The 7,601-nt window shown below is 38.0% G+C and overlaps 2 long non-coding RNA genes across 2 annotated transcripts; one reads left to right on the plus strand and one right to left on the minus strand.

Moving 5' to 3' along the window:
- Positions 1-2,429: 2,429 nt before the first annotated feature.
- On the minus strand, positions 2,430-4,529 carry LOC141600378 (uncharacterized). The gene is made up of 3 exons (XR_012524300.1): positions 4,442-4,529; positions 4,300-4,365; positions 2,430-3,162 (listed from the first exon to the last, which is right to left on the minus strand). It is a non-coding gene; the product is annotated as an uncharacterized LOC141600378 (long non-coding RNA).
- Positions 4,530-5,212: 683 nt separating this feature from the next.
- Positions 5,213-6,997, plus strand: LOC141600379 (uncharacterized). The gene is made up of 2 exons (XR_012524301.1): positions 5,213-5,301; positions 6,537-6,997. It is a non-coding gene; the product is annotated as an uncharacterized LOC141600379 (long non-coding RNA).
- The last annotated feature ends 604 nt before the right edge of the window (positions 6,998-7,601 follow it).

Genomic DNA, 7,601 nt, shown 5'->3' on the forward strand with positions numbered 1-7,601 from the left:
AATCAATATTACAATACAATTGGTCGTAAATGTAGACGTGACCAAGTTTAGGTCCGGATCGGAAAAATGACCGAACCAGACCATTTGTTCTGGACCGAATTTATTTAGGTCCGGTCCTTGGTTTTCATTTTTTGAAGTTTTGGTCTCGGTCCTAGGCCGGTTAAGTTAGGTCCAAGCCGAATGGACCAAATTTTATGTTTCTAAAGACTCATCACTACAACATTATAAAGCAGATGATCATTTTATCTTCAAAAGACATTATAAATTAATATTAATAATTAGTTTCATAAAAATAGTTGTCTAATTATTCAAAGCTGTTTAATTTAGTGGAACTTAAGTGTAACTATCATATACGAATCTGGTGCCATGGTACCCTTGGATGCTGAATAAGTGGTTGATTCCTAGACAAGCTTTTGTTGTTTGGTTAATTGCTCATCAGAAGCTTCTGACACAGGACAGAGCTTATCGGGATGCACATCATTTCGAAAACAAGTGCTTCTTATGTGGATTGCGGGAGGAAAGTTTGAATCATTTGTTTCTTGAATGTACATTTAGCGAGCGGTGTAGTGATATGGTCTCTGCATGGTCTTCATCACGGACTTCCTATGCGCAGATTATCGGTGGTGGATCGAGTGGAGACAAGCCTCTCGCTTGTAAAAAGAAAATTATTGCCATGATTCTAGCTAGCTTTGATGTACCATATCCGGTATAGCAGAATTGTAGCGAGGATAGAGGGATATGTGTTTAGACCTCAGGTTATTGCAGGAAGGGTGAAGTGTGATGTTCAAAATCGTTTATCACAATGTAGCATTCGTACTAAAAATGCGTCTGTATTAGCATGGGTAGAGCATATAAGTTGTAATTGAGTCTGGTTCAAGTAAGGCTCGAAGTATGGTTGTATGGGACTATTGATTATTTTAATGAGAACTTACATTTTCCCAAAAAAAAAAAAAAACTATCATATACGAAATAGTGAACAAAAATAGTGTTAGGTCCATTTTTTGTCTAAGACCGGGCCGGACCGAAAATTACGGGTTCGAACCGGTCCACGAAAATTTTAACTTTGGTCTTCGTTTCGGTTCAGTTTGGTCCGATCTAATTGGACCGATGTTCAGCCCTACGTAAATGTGAGTATTATGGCCGTCAAGGTGTCAACAATTATCGATTATCGATTTCCTTTTTGTACCACAAATAAAAACAATTATCGAATTCTCAGAATTATTTTTGCTTTTAAAAATTATTTATTATTGTTTTAATATTTTAGCGCTCATTTGAAATTAATTTTTGACACTAAGTCATATTTGATTAAAGTCCTCATCAAACTCAACCATGGGGTACTCCGGTACCAACGGAATAAGAAGTCCGCGGCTCGACTGGCCCTGCTCACCCGCCGGAGTTGCTCTCGCCCTCTTGTTGCCTCTTTGCGGTCTCGGTATCGCTGCATGAAGTTAGCATACATGGCTTTGATCTTAAAATAGGCCAAGAAATTTCCAAAGCTTTGTTATAAAATTTGTATTTTTAAGACGAACTTTTCAGCAATACTAGTTAAAATTAAGCAATAGATAATGAAGTATTAGCATCAATTGAGTTTTTATAGCTTTCTAAGATGGATTAGAGTGACAATAATCAAATCTTTAGGATAAACCCTAGAAATTTTCGGTCTAGCAAAGAAGGAAATTTGGGGTTTGAAATCGACTTTTCCATACTAGCTAACTATAATTAAGACAAGTTTTATCAAATTAACAATACTTAGAACATAATTCTAGGGGATTAAATCGAAAATTTTCAGATCCAAGCAAGAAATTTTCCATTAAAATTGATATAGAAAGTTTAAAGCACTTTACCCTGAGTTTGGAATCAGGATGAATGCAAAGAGAGACAAATTGTTGAATCTAAAGAGTAATTAGCACAAAGATCTTCAAAGTTTTGTAGAGAAGGGTTTCAAGTAGTGTTTTGTGCAAGGGAAAAGTAAAAGTGATGAAAAAGTATAAGCATAAGGGGTATATAGGGTTCCGGATTTTCTCGCGAATTTCAGCCTAATTTGGGCACTCGGTCGAGTTTTCGGGTGCACTCAGTCGAGTAGCCCCTACTCGGTCGAGTTATCTCGTGCACTCGTTCGAGTGGTCCAATGACAGATTAGAGCTGCTACTGTCCAATTGACACTCGATCGAGTACACCCCATGCTCGGTCGAGTAAGGCGTACTCGGTCGAGTACTCCTCACGTACTCGGTCGAGTACCCATACGTGGTCTGAAATGTTGGTTTACGATTGCGTCGTTATTCCTGCAGTATAAGAAATTATGTTTGGAGTCTAGGACGTACCTAGAACTCTTCACAAGTTAGATACTACACTACCGTCCTATCTCTTACGATCTCCTAGTACTCAACTCGTCTCATACTTCTATCTACCATACACGATAATACCAAGCATATATTTAACAATCAATTCATATACTCCTCGTTCATAAGCATAGTCATATCCAAGTAGTACATTTACAACCTCTTCACTTATACTATTCCGGCATAATAGTTATGATACACGTATAGCAGTAATATGATCATCCACGTACTCATAAATGCATGTACACTAAGGAATCATACTCATTCACCCTAGTACTCCAAGCAACTCATACGACTTCCAAAGAACAGATTAGACATCATGCATACAGCATACCAGATCTCCCCCACATCTCTATCTTACCACAGAGTTACTGGCTTAAGCATGCCCGCCGGGATTCTGGAATGAGGGCGCCTTCTCACCCAAAATCAAACATGAAAGGGGCTCCAGACACACATACACAAGGTTAATTTTATTAGACTCTCTACATCCATTTGATTCATTGGTTCAGGTTCTAAAATTGTGGCTCTAATACAACTTTGTAACACCCTCGTTTACTAAAGAGCCTTAACCCGACCTTCCCTAGTAAATAAGGATGCTACCATCTCGGTCGCCCGAGGTAGTTCATATCAAATTGAGAATAAAAGAACAATTATTAAAGTCTATTACAAGATTTCAACGGAACAAAACAAAGAAACACAACTCGAATACTTAGTGATCAAATCTAAATGTCATCTGAACTAAGTAAGACACAGTGTTGTCACGCGTCCTGCATTAACCCCAGCAACAACCCGTAGCAACCACAAGATAACCTGTCAAGACTCACTGCTCACCATTTGCCGGCAATATCAAATGGATCACCGCAGATAAGTACGAGAAAACAAGAAACAACAAAACACCACACAAGGTCAGTGACATTCAACAGATTAAACCACGATTACACAAGATAAAATCACAACAACAATGCATACACGATATCATCATAATCCTCCATCACCCTGTACTACATAGTAACCTGTGTTTGAACCACGACGCAGACACCGATGGTTCCCATCGTAACAGGCAGACCTGTCAAAACTCGACCCGACCCAAAAACCCGACCCGCCCGACCCGTTTTTTAGAGTTACAAACCCGGTTTTTTTGACCCGCGACCCGTTTAACCCGAACCCGAAATGACCCGTTATTTTAGGGTCGAGACCCGACCCGAACGGGTCGACCCGTTGGGTCAAGGAAAAATCATGAATTTTATTAAAAATATTGATATTTATGTATTATATTTGAACATATAGTTAAAAAATTATTTTTTTATTACTTAAAATTAAAAATTCAACTAAAAAGTCAATTTTATATAACTTTTATAATATTTAATAATAAAATAATTATTTAAAAAACTTTATTTTAATAATTATATCAATATAATTATTGTATATGATGAATATGGTTAAAATAATAATTTTAAATATATTTTACTTTTAAAAAAATAATTTTTAAATTAAAAAAATCGTTTAAAAAAGACGTTAAAAATTATTTCTTGACCCGTATTCTGACCCTAACCCGACCCGTGACCTGTATGACCCGACCCGTATCTGACCCGACCCGTATTTGACCCGACCCGTATTCGGACCCGACCCGTATGACCCGACTTGGGACCCGACCCGCCCGACCCGTTTGACAGGTCTAGTAACAGGTAACCAACCCCTGCCGATGCCAGACCATAGCACTGGTCATTAAAATTTCCGCTCATCGCACGAGCGAACTCAGATCCTTAATGTGCACATCCCCCTTGTAACGGGAGTCACAAGAGGCGATACATGGGGGCGAAGTTCATCTCCCGACATGGCTTCACTATCTCAATTACTACTCCATCACCATCGATCATTCACAACAATTAATCACAATAAAGACTAACAACCATACAAGCACAATTCAACCACACAGATGTATTAAGTAGGGAAACCCTACCTCTAGCGAATCCTCCTGTAACCTCAACCAATCACACAAACATGAATACGACACCAACATCGTCACCTACAACAATCAATTAGACTCTATCATGATCTATCATTATCATCAACTAAAACCAATGGCGGTAACAACGACTTACCTTGCCAATCTGTCCAACGATAGAGGTTACGACCCGACTTGCCAATCCCGTTCCCACGCTAGTCTTTTAGGTAGCGAATATAATTGTAGCAGGGTAAAGGAGAGAAGAGGAGAGATATGAGAGGGAGAGACCGACTTTTAGGTTTAGAGAAATGAAGGAAATGAAGAAATAAAATGATATAAATCCCGGCTCACTATTGTGGATAACCGCTGGCCCATCGACACTCGGTCAAGTGTCCCCCATGACTCGACCGAGTAAACCTTACTCGGTCGAGTATCTGCCTTACTCGATCGAGTAATCCTTATTAGGCCGAGTAATCTGAATTAGGTCTGCAACTGAGTCTATATATATCTGTCTCCCAAAACTGCTCTTTAGGCATAGAAGGTCTTTCACAAGGTCTCCTAAAGAGGCGGGTATTACAAATACACCATAACCCATTAAATTAAGCAACTTTGATTCGGGGATGATGATGTCGATGTTGTTAGGAATGCAATAGAAGATTAAGTAAAATCACCATATGAGTATCGTTTAATTAAAAAAATCATGCTCAAACCGTTTTTTCTCTCTTTTCTCTCTCTAAAACCGTTTTTCCTTTATTCTCTCTCTCTAAAACCGTTTTTTCCCCTTTTCATGAAACTTTGTTTTTAAAACCCTCTTTTCTCTTCGTTCTTTGATTTCTATGGCGAGAACGAGAGCTCGGCTAGCTCGATCAAGGACAAGAATGGATTCCTCGGTTACTAAGGATTCTTCTGGTACTAAATTGGTGGCAAATGATGGTGAATTGGATGAGAATTTTTCAACCCAGCCTCGACAATTGGGTACGGTGAATGATCACATCATTTCTGCCATTAAAGTAGCTGGTAAAGCTTTGCCTTCTCCATCTAAAGTGCATTCTGTTGTTAATTGCGATACTATTGTATCCCCTACAGTGAATTTTGTTTCTTCGCCATTAAAAGTTTATTAGGCTATTCCTACTGTTCCTGTTTATATTGCGATTAATTTCGTGCCTGCTTCTGTTGAGCTTCGTTATGTAATTAGTAATTATGTGGTTCAACATGTTGACCTTGTTACTAATGCTGTATTGGAGGATAGATCTGAATTCATTGGTTCTCCTGTTGAAAAAATTGTTGTGAATGCTGATACTAAGGTGTTAAATGGCCCTGTAACTAAAAAATGGTCAAATGTTGCAAAGAATCAACAACAACAGGGGATGAACTTATTTCTATGTGAGGAAATTATGCATTCTGAGGCTATAGACTTAGATGAGCAAGATTTTGCTCAAGAGTTGAAGTTTTGGGAGAATACTTTAATGGGCAATGTAGTGGGATCTAGGCCTTCCCTTGCAGCTGTCCAAGCCTTTGTTTCTAAGTATTGGGTCTACATTGCCTCTCCTGTTGCCCAATACTTTAGGAAAGGGTGATTTTCTTTTAGATTTGATTCACCTGAGGCCATGAAAAATGTGCTTCAATAGGGTCCCTGGAAGATTGTTGCAAGTTCTTTAGTTCTCAAGCAATGGTCTCCTTTTTTCTCCTTTGAGGTTGAGAGAGTTGTTAAGGTTGCAGTTTGAGTTCTTTTTCCTGGATTGGCTCCTTATTTGTGGTCTGATAAGGTGCTAAGCAAGATTGCTAGTAAACTTGGGAGACCTTTGTTTGCTGACACTGCTACTACTTCTAAATCCAAACTGTCTTTTGCTAGGGTCTTAATAGAAATGGATGTTTCCAAAGCCATGCATGACCATGTCGTTCTTAACATTCCCTATTTTGGACAAGTGACTGAGAAAGTGGTGTATGAATGGTACCCTTTCTTTTGTAAGGGCTGTGGTAAATTGGGACATACTATTGACTCCTGTAAATGGGAAAAAGCAAAAGTTAGTAAGGTCCAAGCTGAGAAGGCAGAAGGGAGTAAGGGGTTGACCATTGTAGTCCCTGATCTGCAATCTCTTTCTAAGGGGAAGAATGTTTCTGATGAGTAATAATTATATACATATTTATGCCTCCCTTTAGTTACTTTTGATACGATTTTCGTACTAGTTTATATTAATTACATGCATTTTATGCTAGAATGTCGATACTTTGCTATTTGGTGTTTAATGCAGGAAAGATGCATTTATGGAGCAAGAGAATGAAACGAGCACCGCGGAGTGGGCATAGAGGAATACACGGAGCATGGCACGGGAATCTAGAAAAATAAAGGAAGAGAAGTGAAGAAGACAACACGAAGAAAAGAGCAGAAACAGGGAGCATACTCGATCAAGCCCAAGTGAACTCGATCAACTGGGTATGTACTCGATCGAGTGCACCCATGCTCGATCGAGTACACACTATTTTGAGGGTTTTTCCACAATTTCCTTAAGTCGGTTATGTTTTACTATAAATACCCAATTCATACCCAATGTTATATTTACGCTTTATTTTACCTAGCTACGTATAATTTACCCTAGAAACTCTCTCAAAAATCTTAGTTTAGTTTATTGCTCTTATTTTCGGATCTAGCATTCTCTAATTACGGTACTATTGTTAATCTTGCTTCTATTATTAATCATTCAGTTATTGTTCATCTTGTTATCGCCTTTAATTATGTCTTCTATTATTATTGTTGTTGTTGTTGTTGTTAATTCTCTCATCATGCGTAGCTAATTTAATCATCTAGGGTGAATGGTTATCTAGGTTGTTAGAAGGGGGATTAATTATTGAATTGATAGTTAAAATGCTTATTCGTTGCTGTTCAGTTTATTTTTCTTCATCTAGTTAGTTAATTACTGGCCATAATTAATTGATTAGTATAGCAAATTGAGACTTTCAGCGACCGGGTTAGAATCAATATAGGTTGCGATAATTGAATAGAGATATTTTAATGATAGCGACCGCATGTTAAATTAGATATAAAGGGAATATTGAATCAACCGATCATATAACCTTAAACAACGTAATTAGCTCTATTAATGAATTAAATCTGACCCCCGGATGAATGCTTAGTGAACTTGATCCCTAGACTCTTTAATATTATTGAATTTGTGTTATTTACTTTATTGCAATTAGTTTTAGCAAACCAAACAAACATCCTTCAAGAAATTGGTCACCTTTAAGACGAACTTAAATATTAGCAAGTAGAATAATTAACTCGCCTCCCTGTGGATTCGACCCTTTCTTTCCACTAGCTA

Source organism: Silene latifolia, chromosome 9, assembly GCF_048544455.1.
Source record: "Silene latifolia isolate original U9 population chromosome 9, ASM4854445v1, whole genome shotgun sequence".
NCBI classification, from domain to species: Eukaryota; Viridiplantae; Streptophyta; class Magnoliopsida; order Caryophyllales; family Caryophyllaceae; genus Silene; species Silene latifolia.